Genomic DNA, 15,246 nt, shown 5'->3' on the forward strand with positions numbered 1-15,246 from the left:
GTGGTCACTGCGCTCGCCTTGCACGCGGGAGACCCGGGTTCGATTCCCGGCGGGGTCAAGAAATTTGTATCATCCAAATGATTGATTCCGTGACTGGCTGTTGCTAATATTTTAGACTGATAGAGGATTTATACATCTTTTACTAAGGTAAAGGTTAATGGGTCCTATCAGAAAAACAGAATACGGTTAATTTGTCCTATCTGATAATTACCTAGTGATGATCTCTATAGCTGTGTCCACACATAGTCAACGCCGTCGATCGACGAGGTGAATCTATGTTGTCGAGTCAGTGTACGGTTTCAGTCGACATCAATTGACCTTCGCATCGATAGAGACGATTGACGGTGTCGACTGTATGTGGACACGCAACTCTAAATTCAAGCATACCTAATAAAGGTACCTACCTATCTATATACTAGTACGTAAATTATAGGATTCAGATAGGTAAGTATTTAGTAATGGTGTGATTCGCACAGAAAACGTAAAGTGGCGCCTCCACCGTCAGAACTAATTCATAATTTGATTTAATTTGGATTTATAATTACCTACGTACTTTACTATTACGAGGCCAAGTTGAAGTTTACTTCCATAAATTGACCTATAGAGACTATTCATCATTCGTAGAGACATAAACATACTAAAGTGGCGCCTCCACCGTCAGAACTAATTCATAATTTGATTTGGTTTGGATTTATAATTACCTAAGTACTTTACTATTACGAGGCCAAGTTGAAGTTTACTTCCATAAATTGACCTATAGAGACTATTCATCATTCGTAGAGACATAAACATAAATCAACCTTAATTCAACATTAAAATTCCTGTCTAAACATAATCGTAGATAGGCCCCGTGTATACATGGCCAATATGATGTTAAATATTGTGAATATGAGTCCATGTGAATAATGAGTTAATCTGCATATGGGTAAGTTATAAATTAGGTAATTCTTATCTTGAATCCCATGATCATCGGAAGCCAATGCCGCCTGATGGTTCACATAAGATGAGATTTGTTTACTCAAGCTTGTTTCTTGTAATCGATAGGGATCTTTACATGGAAGACGAAAGCTGTGGGCAATCGATAACGCGTGTAACTGATAGGGATTTTGAACCTTCGTTATGAATTATTGTGCATGCCAATCAACTTGTAAGGGCTCAATTTAAATCCAAATTACCTACATAAAAAAAAAACATCTTCGAAGTTTGGAAATAGGGTTCCCATGACCGCTGTAGAGCGAGGGCTATCCTTTGTGTGAGGAAGGCAGCGGGCAGGGCTCAATTTGATTCACAAACTCGAAGACAGGTACATCAAATACGAAATTTGGGCCGTTTTCCCTTTGAAGTAACCACCAAAAAAAAAAAAACATCTTCGAAGTTGGAAAATAGGGTTCTAATGACCGCTTTAGAGCGAGGGATATCCTTTGTGTGAGGAAGACAGCGGGCAGGGCTCAATTTGATTCACAAACTCGAAGACAGGTACATCAAATACGAAATTTGGGCCGTTTTCCCTTTGAAGTAACCACAAAAGGTGGGGTAAGTCTAACCAAGCTTCTCGGAACATTCTCGGGAAAACTTGGTAAACTTAACAGAAATTCCAATTAGTGAAACTGCAAGGACACCACTTTTTATTTTCTTTGGTTATGTATAGTTATGTAACATTTACTTAATTTACCAAAGAAAAACATATTTTTCTCATTAGGTAAAAATGGATACGAGGTTGATAATTTTTATTTCTTGAAATCACGTGCATGATTAAAACTTCATGCTGTGAATTTTCTGAGAAAATCGTGACACAGTAATTTCCTTATCTGAGGCAAAGAAGAAAAACGCTTTTTTCGAGGGGAGTTCCTTTTAAAAGCTGAGGTGAAAAATTGTAGATAGCTGTTCTAAGAGAATTCGAAGCTCTTTCAACTCTTTCCCTATTAGGTAGTAGGTACATCAAAGTTCTGAAATTTACTGAATCTTTAAGTACGTGTTATACTGAAATAAGAATTACGTACGCACCAGTAGAGGGTTGAATGATGGAGATTTCCCTAGGCAAATACTACAAGTCTAAATTGTCTAATAATATCTCAGCTAGTTTTTCAATTTTAAATGCATGCGTAGCTAAGCAAAATCAGATGTAGAAAATTTCCTTCTGAGAAAGAAAAAATAATGCATGTACCTAGAAGCACTAGGCACCTAATGTAAGAAAAATCACATTTATCTGATGAGTGCTCCTACGAGAACACTTCTGTATTCCCATTATCAGCAAAATCTTGTGAATCAAGCTTACCATTAACATGAAAAAGTGTGAACTAGGATATGCTTCAGCTCTACATGGAAGTCAATCTTCATGACCATTTCCCGAGTAAGGTTCAAACATAGAGGTTCTATTAATGTTTAAACTGTGAAACAACTCTGCCGATAAAAATCTTGAATTCTCATCAAAGTTTTTGAAAGAACATTATGTGAGATTGTGTTAATAAGACAGAAGTAGTGTGTGTATCATAATAAACAAACATAAAAACATAATATCTACTCAATGACGATATCAGAATAATTATTTCAAACACGTTGGTGTAATAAGATTGAAGAGCATGAGATACACACCTACGTAACAAGAAAACTAGAAGAAAAAAGGTTTTTTTTTCTTCTTCTTCTTCTTCTTCTTCTTCTTCTTGTATTATGTTATTTTTTGCTCAAACACATAACACATAATTCTCTGTTTTCGATTGGGCAAGATTTTATACGCTGCCATTTTAACTATTCAATCTTTCAATTCGGATACCGACATTTGACAGTAAAACTCCCATTACTCATAGACCATTTTAGTCTTTTTACGTTCCAACTTACCTCAGCTTTATGACATCACCTGTAATTATGCTACCATTATTTTTCAGTCAGAGAGTGAGTAATATTGTTGAGTCATCTCAACGATTTTACGCTGCCATTTTAACTATTCAATATTTCAAATTCGGATACCGACATTTGACAGTAAAACTCCCATTACTCATAGACCATTTTAGTCTTTTTACGTTCCGACTTACCTCAGCTTTATGACATCACCTGTAATTATGCTACCATTATTTTTCAGTCAGAGAGTGAGTAATATTGTTGAGTCATCTCAACTTACCTGAAATTCTGCTGAAAGCTTTCTCCAGGAAAATACAGCACCAGGCAGATTTCTCACCCCGAGTTAAGTTAGAAGGGGAAAAGTGTTTGTACTTTAATTTCTCGGAATTAGAAAATTACCATATTTAAAGAGTTTTTTTTTAGCTTTTTTTCTGAAGCATAAAAGTTAGATGATAATGACTAGGATTTAATTTGACGTTTGTAGAGACGTTTTGCTTTGACGTAGATAAGTTTTTAACGATGTATTTTGCCATTAAAATAACAAATATATTTTAAGTTCTGAAGTAGGTAATTTCATTTTCGTCGTATCAAATTGCACAATATTATAACTAGATAACGAGAAAATTATTATATTATTGGAGGCACGTGGTTTGTATTCCGGTTCGGACCCTAATGAGGCAGAATAATTTATCAAAAATGTTCGGACATATTTGTTCCTTGATATATTTTAGGTTTTCCCCTTAAAAATTTAGCAAGAGAAATCCTCTGGAAAACTTGAAAGATACAAGTTTGACTGAGACGTTAATAAGATCTAGTAAGATTGTTTTTAAATTAGTGAAAATGACATCTCCACTATTTCTTCCTTAGTGTTGAACATATTTGAAGCACAAGTTCCATGTCAGCTTTTCGTGCTATAGTTTTACTGGTAATATTATTTATAAGCACTCGAAGACAACGTGGCCAGATATTGAAGGAATTTCATGCAAAATGTTCGACACTAAAACAATTTGCTGGTAAATTTTAGAAACCCTCCAAATTTTCAACTTTTAGTTGAATATCAACGTAGACTTTTATTTTTCCTTTCCTTATTTTACTTGTATCTTGGTTCCTTGTCACTCCTCTATGACTGTAACCGTCAACCGCTTAATCTTCATCGTCCCTTCCGAGAACAAAGTACACAGGAAAACCATGTCTAGTGGAACAGAGAATACATTATGTTTCTCCTCTCTACATCAGAGGTTCTCAATCTGTGGTACGCGTACCACCAGTGGTACGCGGGAGCATTCTTATTAAGGAATTTTAATTTTAATTGTGTTAAGCATAAATGCTTATCACAAATGTCGTTCCCTGCTTAATACACTACGCTAAATTTTATGACTTGACTTGACTCGAACCATCAACCTACAGATCCGAAGTCCACGGCGCTAACCACTACACCACTAGTGGTACGCGGAAGCATTCTTGGTGGTACGCGAATAAATTTGAGTAATAGCTGGAAGTACAGGGCAGCATGATTGTGAATGAAAAATGAAAAGCCCCAAGAGCAGAGTGCAAACAGATTCCTAGCTATCCGAGTTCTCTCTCTTTCGTCTGAGGTTAACCCCCTCAAGCCACACTCAAACTCACTTCATTTGATGTATTGTGGTACGCCAAAAGAACCTTGACGTGTCAGGTGGTACGCAATACTCAAAAGTTTGGGAACCCCTGCTCTATATTAACGTTTGATTCTCTTTCTCCCAGATAGACCAGTCTGTACATCCCTCGCACTTGTCTCAGATAAAATACCCATTATAAACACGGCAAGCCTAATCCAAGTTGTTTTTACGTTTATTTCGAGGTCTAGTGCACCCACTGAGTGCGTCCTCTTGGAATTTCATGATGGGTTTATCTGATTATTCTTTTTCTTTTTCTTCACCTTTTCCCGTGTACAGACGGGGTCGGCGTTTTTCGTCAGCCTCTCAATCAGCCCTAACTAGGGTGATGTATTTGAGATGGTTCACAAAAAGATTATAATTAGGTAGATACTTGTTTAACCCATTAGATTCTTCTCTTTCTATTCATAGAAGGTAAGGTAACGTAGACTGAACTTTTTCATTAGCTCATTATTCGTGGGTTCTTATGTTCGATGTTAGTTTCGTATTTTCTTTGCCAAAATTCCTTGTATGCTTTCTCAACCAATCCATCTTTCGTCTTTTGTACTCCTATTTTCAGACTTGTGCATTATAGGTAGTTCTTTATGTAGACTGTCGAATTAGGACATGTAAGCCCCTTTATCTCTTGCTCCTTATTCCATTTTCTTCCAAGATAGAACGGGCTAAGCACGAGCGTACTTGTGTGTAAATATTTACCGAACCGAACTCTTCATATCTCAAACTTGTTTCTTGAAGAACTGCTATCTCGATGTGTTACCACATTTTGACTGATCTTTACATACAATTCATTAGTATCAGTTCATACATATACGTTTCATAAGCACTGTGGAACCGTATTTCGGCATATTGTAAAGAAGTTGAGTTCAGATTGTGTAGTAAAATCATAGACTTGATCGCCATTGACGGTGTATGTAGAATTGACTGCATAGTAAATGAAGCGGTACGGATTTACATAACTCTGCATGTCCGATGTGTTCATTTGTTTGAAAATTTAGAGTTTTATAACCAAATTAAGTGTGAGGAAACCCTAGTTAAAATATGAAATAGGTATGAAATATATTAGATAGTGAAATAAGCTTGAAATTGAATTGAAATGAAATGTAGAAGATGTAATAAAAACTGATTTAAAGGTAGGTTAGGTGGTTAGATGTCAGACATTTGGGGAAAATAAGAGAGTACCTATATAAGGTGGTCACTCAGAACTAAAACAACCTTTTTTCCGCAACGATTTTCTAAATTTTCGGCACTCATTTCTTGAATTGACGACCAAGACATCATTCACCTTGTATAGAAATATAAAACACTATCAAGCCAACTAATAGCAGATATTACGAGGTAGTCATCAGTTTTAGAATATTTAATCAAGGAAGCTCAATGATCATTTGAAATCTAAGGTCAACTTGTAGACAATAACGGTCAATTTTTCAGTTACATTTGTGTCCCCCCCGGTCGTGCATCTGGGAAATGATCGTAATATGATCATTACTGTTATCATAAGAGTTAAACGGAAACTACATCGATTATTCAATCTAACGCTACTTATCCGAATCGTCATTTGAAAACAACTACCTATACTTAATAGTGTTGGCAATAACAACATAGAAGGTACCTACGTAGATAGCCTTTATGATCGGCTAAAAGGAGCTAAAAATACACCCCCGAGAAAGCGAAGTCTACTCGTGAAAGTTTAACATGGTTGGCTAAACATGGACATTTTAATAAATAATTTTAGAGAAAATAGAGAAGAAGACCACTTCAATAATTTATTTCCAATGAAGACTGCCAGGGAGTATTTTCCTATTAACGATAATTGTTTCAGAAAATGGAAAGTCCTATGAAAATATCGGGTTGTCATGACAACCAAATGAAGAAACAAACTGGAAAGTTGTGCTTAGAGTGTTGTTCTGTTTTACTAGCTCTCGGAACGGTTAGTAGTTTTTGGAACTTCCAATGAAATTTGACTATTTGGAGAAAAAACATCAAAAAAAGCCAAACAAAACGCAGATTAAATGGTTGACCTTTTCAAGTGCTCTCCCAGTGCATTGAAATTTCTACGAATAATTAAGATTCAAAAATCACCGAGATATTGAATAAATTAATTTTCTCAATAACTCGTAATATCACTAGACAGGTCATTTACCTCGGTAAAACATTCAGGAAAATATTACGTTTATTGAGACCTTGATTCTATGAGATCTCTAATTATTCAAATTCACTGGGGCTTTGGGAAATGCTTAGATTTTGAAAATAGACCTTTGTAGAAGGTTGATTATACAAATTTTGTAACCGGAAAATAACCAAGATAGGTGATGGTTAGAAATTTACGGCGAATTTGATCGGACTTTTTTTTTGACACAGATTACATTTTAGGGTCTAATCTTTTGAGTCTCAGGTGAGCCCTTTCATCTTGAAAAGTGATGAAGGGCATCCCTTTTCTGTGGCGTTTTTTGACGACAGTAGAACACAAAACGGTCACAAAAGATAGTACTTTGCAGAGGTACTTGGAAAGCGTTTCCTCTCCTATCTATACATATATACTCCACACACTGCTTGTTGTTGTCGAGAAATTCAAAACATTATTGGCATTTAGATTGAAGTAGATGTCAGTTTTTATGAATAGAAAGTTTCCATGGAAATATTTTTACAGTAAACAGAGACGCTGCATCGATCAGATAAAAAAAAACTTCATGCTGTGAATTTTCTGAGAAAATCGTGACACAGTAATTCCCTTATCTGAGGCAAAGAAGAAAAACGCTTTTTTCGAGGGGAGTTCCTTTTAAAAGCTGAGGTGGAAAATTGTAGATAGCTGTTCTAAGAGAATTCGAAGCTCTTTTAACTCTTTCCCTATTAGGTACATCAAAGTTCTGAAATTTACTGAATCTTCAAGTACGTGTTATACTGAAATAAGAATTACGTACGAGTTACAATTTTAGAACATTTACGATCAGGGTTGGGTTTTAGGAACTGTCCTTTTTTTAAATGAAATTAAGGAGATCCAAAAACTCGTTGATGAAAAAGAAAGAGGTAGCCCCATCATTAAGTATGGTAAGCTTGGTTTTACAGATTTATGAAAATTGGCAGCTACAGCAGCTTACCAAAAGCTGTGTCCACACATATCGACCATCGATCGACGTCGACTGAAATCGTACACTGCCTCGACAACATAGATTCACCTCTTCACCTCGTCGATCGACGCAGTCGACTATGTTTGGCCACACCTCAATACTTACCCTACTAATTGATGCTGCTTACAGCAAAAGGAAGAATATTATCATCTTCTTTTCACTAAATTTTTCCTCCCTTCTGTCCTGCCCTATCCCGTCATCTTCTTTATATTCGACCCTGCTCTAATAAGGATACATCCAGTCGAAAGAATAGCAACTTTTATGGAAACGCCATCGCAGACGGGAAGTGACAAATGACCGTCTTGGCTAAATCCAAGCAATATTCTACATCAGTGAAATTCGACGCCCGTTGAGCCTGCAAGTGTAATTTGATGAAAGGAAGGTCTTGTCTGATTCTGAATTTCCAATACGGGGATTTGCTGAAGTGCTGACTGGAATGAAGTCTTCGGCGAAGGGTCTTTGGTCCCTCGGGACAAAACTGGACTACGTTTGAATCTTTCATTCACCACACTTGGTGAATTCAAATTGGAAGAAGACCAAAGTTAAGGTGGAGAGATCAGCTTAACTCCATAAGTCCATACACAAAAGGCCCACTCCATGGCTTAGGTATAGGGGCAAGAGCTACGAATCTAAGGTGATAGGTGCAAGAGGATTTGAGAGAGGGGATGGAGAAGAGAGAAAGCAATGAATAGATCGATGATATTAGCAAGAGTAGCACGGTTTCTACTAACAATAACACACGAGCACATACGAAGAAGAAATAGGTCTTCACTTGACGACATACACAACTTTATTGGTGGAAAAGAGTCAACATGTTTCAGCATTTCATGATGTCATCCTCAGGACTAGTTTGCTGATTTTGCTATCAGTAAAGACTAGAAGAGGATATGTTACATTGTGATTATCACCCAAGTCAGCAGTTTCTATCTGGATGTCGTCCCTATGTCTACCTATGCAGATGATACCACAATGGAGTTGGGAATCGCTCGCAGGCAAAATCGCAGAAAAGCTGAATGAATGAAAACAATGACAACTCGTGAATTGGATACGGGTATGGGATGCAATAGTATTAACAATGTACAATTAGATATGGATTTTATTACATTCGTGCATATTTCATAGATTTATTGTGTAGACAGATTTTGAGACAGGGCCGATATATGCCTCTTGAAAATGGATATTTTTATTAAGAAATTAAAATGACATAACCAGATTGATAAAATTGGAATTGAATTTTCATTAGTATGACCTGAATTTGACCCTTGATTTAAGAGGCGTAAATTGGAATCAAATAAATGAGTGAACAGTATGCTATACTTATTGCTATAACTCGTAATCCAAACCTTACAAGATTTGCCTCTATAGACAGCTTTAATATTAAAAGGACAGATTGCGATTCAAGTAAGTACATCTTATGACTTTATCACAAAAGTTCGAGATGTAAAACTTGAAAATTCATCTTTAAGAGCACACAATTTCGTTCCATCGGAAAAACGAGGACCTTTTCAAGTTTCTCAAGCTTTCTCAGCACCATAATATTCTGCTGCGATATTAAAGTCTCCAATGACCTTTGAAAATTCTCCCGTCGAGAGAGTGCTTCAATCTCAGTACTGCAGTAATCAGTTTTTTATCTCCTATTTAAATGCCACGAATTTTCTGAAGTTGACCTTTACATTTTTTTATGCTTCAACATACTCTCTTCAAGCTGGAGAGATTTTCTTCACGGTTTGTGATTTTTATATTTCGCGTTCCCAACCCATAGGAATTTGCTCTTTTGGATTTATTTTTTAGAGACTTGCAAGGGAAACTCGGAATCCTACATACCTACACACGACACCAACGCGACGATCTAGACATCAAATTGTATGATAAATCTTTCGTGTGGACATAAATCTATGTAAAATTTCTGTACTCTTTGTAGCGGACAAAACTTTGCGATTAACCAGTATGAGCAAACTACCTATTTTACTTTTTTCATTATTTAAACAAGTACTTAGATAGGTACATATAATTATCTCCTATGCTGAAATCAACCATACACCTGTTATTTCTTAATTCGATTGCGGTTGAATTCGACACACATTTACTTACCTAACAGATCATAAACATTTTATAACCTGATAGTTTGAAAGAAATAATATCGTATTTTTTAAAATACCTACTTGAGAGTCTGAATGAAATGATATTGTATTTTTTAATAATGATAATAAAAAGTTGTAGACTCTGGGGTGTTGCGGCGGGCACGAGGTAACTCTATACTTCAGCGAGGGGTTTGAAATGTCAACAACATCAGCCTCCCTTATCCTTGGACCGGAACAGATGAAATGTCAATTTGGAAATTTCCGAATAGCATCTCGCTTTTCATAATCTGGCGAGCTCTTAATAATTTCTGTTATCACCATTATCTGATGAAAAAAAAAAAAGATGGGACTTTTTATTTTGTACGTTTTTTCTCCAGAAGATTTTCATTGGTGGGCATTACTTAAGTCGTTACCACAGCATCACAAATATCCACTCTACAAATCTACTTATGCTAGGACTTTTCGTAAATTTGTTGCGTTTAACAGAAATATTATAATCTTCGGTACAGTACAGATCCGACAAAATAACCGTGCTAAATTCTTCATCTTCATCGGAAACCGATCCCGGCCCTTCTGCATGCTAGACCAGTGGCTACAGAAGACAGGTTATAATAATACAATAAATGACTCGTACAATGTGTGTTTAAGTGTTCGATATTTACCTCCAATGTGACAAAGTCTCAACAAGAAATCCGATAATCTTGAGTGCAATATTAATGCCTGACCAGGCGACCGCAAGTGTGATATGCTTTAGAAACAGATAGGTGTTACACTTCCTGATAAAATAGATCGGACTCACTGGACCCTTTCATTCATCCTCATAGCAGGGCCGTATTCAGAGGGGCACCAAGGGGGCCTAGACCCCCCCCCCCTTTGGGCTTTTGTTTTGCCCCTTTACTGTGGCCCGGACTCAGCAAATTTGGGGCATCCGCCCGTGGTACATCACTGTTTGAACTCTTGGCCTGCCCCCTCAATAAAATCCCTTTCTGGTGTTTTCGTGTTGACCCAGCACCTAAATGGGGAGTATTGTGTCTCTTATCGCCCATCTGATGAGGGACATACTACGGGATGGACATGCTACGACACAGATCTCATGCGGCTAATGTAGCAGTTGTTGTTTCATTGCTACGAAATAAAAACGGCGGTGAAACACTCATCTTTTATTTTTACTGCTGGATACCGGCCTGCCCCATTGAAAAAAATCGAATATCACCTACAAGAACAAACAACGTTGCGGTCAGATTGAAGTCATCTGGTACACAAAAACGAAATCTGTGTGTACTGACAGTAGTTTTACCGTTCGTTTGTGGTCCAGTGTTTACACAGGCAGTCGTGCAATGCGGACTGGAAAATTCTAAACTAGATCCAGAAACCAATGGCTAATATTGTGACACCTCAGAATTAGCCGGGTAACGTTTACTGACCAGGCGATGTAAATTTCTGTTCTTCGCACACCGAGAAGTTTAGTAGAACTCTATTTAGTAGAACTTAGATCTGTATTGTGTGATGTTAAACTCGATTGAACTTCTGCTGATGGATAATCGCGAAAATAACGTTACAATTACCACTTACTTTCCGTGTCCAGATCACCATATTGGCAGATCTTATGTCTCCAGTAGGTGGCCATGGCCACTCCTTTGGCGTTTGCTGTCTGCAGGTCCTCTAGGGAGTCTAGGGGAACAATTACCTCTGCAGAACCTAAATAATCGACATACGTAGATCGAAAATTATTTCCACAAATCTGAGGAACTATTGAGAAATCCCGCGCCGAGCTCCCGGCACAGGTTGTCTCCCTCAATATGTCTCAAGAACAATATACAAAAGGATACACTTCCTAATGACATAGCGCAGGGCACAGGTTCCGTATAGTAATAGTCATTAGAATAATACTTCTTTATAATAGTAGACATATACTAGTTATAGTAATGATTCTCACTGATGAAAAAATTAGTAGATGGAGCAGAGAGGAAAGAAGAAACCTTAGGATGAGAACAGGTGTAACGGATGTAACTCTAGCGTCCTACAGATGACAGGAAAATCTTTCATCTAACGAGGTATCCTATGTCCATTCTGACTCTGAATTTGAGGCTTCTTCTTCCTTGGCTGAGAACTATTTCAATCAAACCTGATTGAGACTGTATGGCTTTGATTTCAGACGTTCACTGGAGAATTCAGACTGTCTGAGGTCAATTTAGAGAGGGTTTGATGAATGGGTCACGATATCATTTCCGCTAGTCGGATCTAGAACGGGTCAAGTAGGTGAGGGAGGGATGTGTTTCTTCTTCTTCTTCTTCTTCTTCTTCTTCTTCTTCTTCTTCTTCTTCTTCTTCTTCTTCTTCCTCTTCCTCTTCTTCTTCTCCTTCTTCTTTTTCCTCGTCTTCTTTTTCTTCTGGTTTACTTATGTATGTTGTAAAATCAAGATAGACGCTTTTTTATGTACCTTTTCTCCTTACAGCCTTAGATCTCTTTCCACTTTCATCTTTTATTGGCTGAGCCGACACTCTGAAAACCCCGATCTTTTCACTTGATTTTTCTCGAATATTTCATTTGAAAAAGGAAATAAAATCAATAAGGATCACTAAAACTAAGAGTTTGTTTAAAATTTATGACACATCTTTTTCATCTTTCTATCTGGGTACCTATCTTGTGGAGGTTTTAGGCACAAAATATCCGTTACGGTTGTTAGAAGAAACTTTTTAGATCATTGTTGAGGAACATCACTTTCTTTAGAATTCCGTTTTAAAAAAGAGTAAAGATTTTTGCCGAAAGACAAGCTATTGTATATCATTATTGACTTAATTACCGAACTAGAAATATTGCCTTTATGACAAAAGATAGTTAGCTGGTGACAAAAGATTATTTTGTTATAAATATGGGTTTCTTTTTTTGTAAATAATAGCATAATAGGTCTCGTTTTTCTATCTAATGAAAGGGACTCAAAGTCAGGATCTCTTTTCCTTCCGTTAAGAGAAACGGTGATAAGACACCTACTTTTTAGACAGCAGAGGGTTTTCAGTTTTACCTTTTAATCACTTGAAGGCGGATGAAACTCGTTTTGATTGAAGTGATTATCTGAATAGTCAGGAATCAATTCATAGAGGAAGATAATAGGTCTTGATTTAAACATAGACCTCCCTCTGGAAATCAATCGACACCACTGTTTACTGTCAACAACCTACGACCTACCTATGAAGCTTTACGCTCTCAATTATAAACCTACCCTTTTCGAATAAGTTTTCCCTTTAGTTACTCGTAGTAATTCTTTTAGAACACCTTAAATTTAATAATACACGAGATTAACGAGATTTACCTTTTCGAATAAGTTTTCCCTTTAGTTACTCGTAGTAATTCTTTTAGAACACCTTAAATTTAATAATACACGAGATTAAGGAGATTTGCGAAAGCCATTGTTAAACCATTTAGTAGAAAACGTTGAATTTCTTCAGAGCAATCTGGGGAAAACCGGGGTTTTAGATTCCTTCTACGCCTACTAGCATTTTCATACTCCGACCTAGGTACTAACCGAAAGTGCTCGTAAATATCAAATATACCAGACTGGAAGGAAATCTAAAAGGATATGAAGAAAGAGTAGATCTTTCCGGCCATACAACTATGCATTGCTAACCAAATCTGTCATACGGACAGCATTGAGCAGAAAAGAACCATCCATAAGGGACCTTGGATGGTTCTTTCCTACTTAATGCAGTCCTCAGTCTGGCTAGGAATTAGTCGTCCAAGATGCCAAAATATCTTCAACAGTGTGTGGTACAGTGGTACTCACTGTTATAGGTACAGTAATTAGTATTTGCTGAGAGCAGAAGATATTTCACATCTCACCTTCTGTCAACAATCCTGGTAGGTACTACTACACTCAGGCCAGCCACTCACTATATCAGGTAGACCTGACGACAGGTACACCTCATCATCTGATAGTGTGTGAGCTCACCAGGTATCAGGTGGATCTGACAGACGGACCTTTTCAGCCGTGCCTGTCAGGTTTACCTGATAGTGTGTGTGCTCATCAGGTGTCAGGTATACCTGATCAGGTGTACCAGTCAGGTCTACCTGATAGTGAGTGGCTGGCCTTACCCATGAGCTTCAGGTATGTGCACTGTGTAACAATATGATTGCCAGTGACAATATCATTGTATTTATTCTTTGATTAACTCAAGTCGATACAGTGAGCTGAGAAGATAATAAGGTGTTAAGATGAACGTTCAGAATCCCTTTTTATTCCGATGGGACAGAATAGAATATACCCTGTTTATACTGCCAGAATGAGACTGAAAAGTCCCTTTACTCCCGCAGTCTAAACAAGGTCTCATGTATTTGGAACAAAATAGGTGTAAGTTTTTATAAATTAAAACCTTGCTTAAATTTTAAAAAAAAAGAAAAAAAAATAATACAACAAAAAAGAGAGTAAGATAATAATAAAAATAAAAAGTAAGAAAATACAAAATTAAATAGTGTACCATGTTTCATCCCTATGGTAAATCAGGCCAAGTCCCTGCCTCTGCACGCCAGTGTGTTATTTTACACGAAACAATCCGTCTCTTTTTCACCCCTAATATTATAACTCCGTCAATTTTCATACAAGACTACAGGATACTCTCTCTCTCTCTCTCTCTCTCTCTCTCTCTCTCTCTCTCTCTCTCTCTCTCTCTCTTTCTCTCTCTCTCTCCCTCATACCTTCTCAGTATGAATAAATTGAAAAATATTTAAATTTCGTGAAAATGAAATAAAGAGAAAGAAGAGAAAGAGAGAGAGGGGGAAAAATAAGAGGCATATAGAACAATGAAATGAAAAGCTTGTGGTGTGAGGGAGAAGACAAAGAAAAAGGAGAGGAGGAGGAGAAACCAAAGACATGATAATGAGTTATGTCAAGAAAGAGAAGAGAGAGAGAGAAAGGGGAAGAGGAATGTGGGGAACGACAGACTTGCGGCATAGCAATAAGGAGGAGGAGAAGAGAAAGGGGAAAAGGAATAGTAATAGGAAGAAGGAGAGGGAGAGGAAGAAGAAGAGGAAGAGGATGAAGAGGAAGAAGAAGAGGAAAAAGAAGAAGAAGAAGAAGAGGAAGAAGAAAGAGAGGAAGAGGAAGAAGAGAGGAAGAAGAAGGAGAGGAAAAATAAGAAGGAGAGGAATAAGAAGAAGAAGAGGAAGAAGAAGAAGAGGAAGAAGGAGAAGAAGAAGAAGAGGAAGAAGAAGGAGAGGAAGAAGAAGAGGAAGAAGAAGAGGAGAAAGAAGAAGGAGAAGAAGAGGAGGAAGAGAAGGCTGTTCCTGATGATCAACTTAATGTCAAGAACAGAACAAAGTTAAGTGACGACATACAAAACGCAATCACGAGGGGCTCGAAAAAACAATGCATAATGTAGTTGACATGTGTTTTTTATTTTCATTGTATTTATTAATAAATGGGGTTGCCCCCAATTGTACAAAGGTCTTAAAGGAACCAATGTGGTAGTATTGGACTCCATGGGGCTTTTAGGGGCCGGGGGCCCTGTAAGGGCCCTTTTTCTGAGCGAATTATGAACTACTAATAAATACGATAAGAAG

The sequence above is a fragment of the Diaphorina citri genome, unplaced genomic scaffold, assembly GCF_000475195.1.
Source record: "Diaphorina citri unplaced genomic scaffold, Diaci psyllid genome assembly version 1.1 scaffold1123, whole genome shotgun sequence".
Classification (NCBI taxonomy): domain Eukaryota; kingdom Metazoa; phylum Arthropoda; class Insecta; order Hemiptera; family Psyllidae; genus Diaphorina; species Diaphorina citri.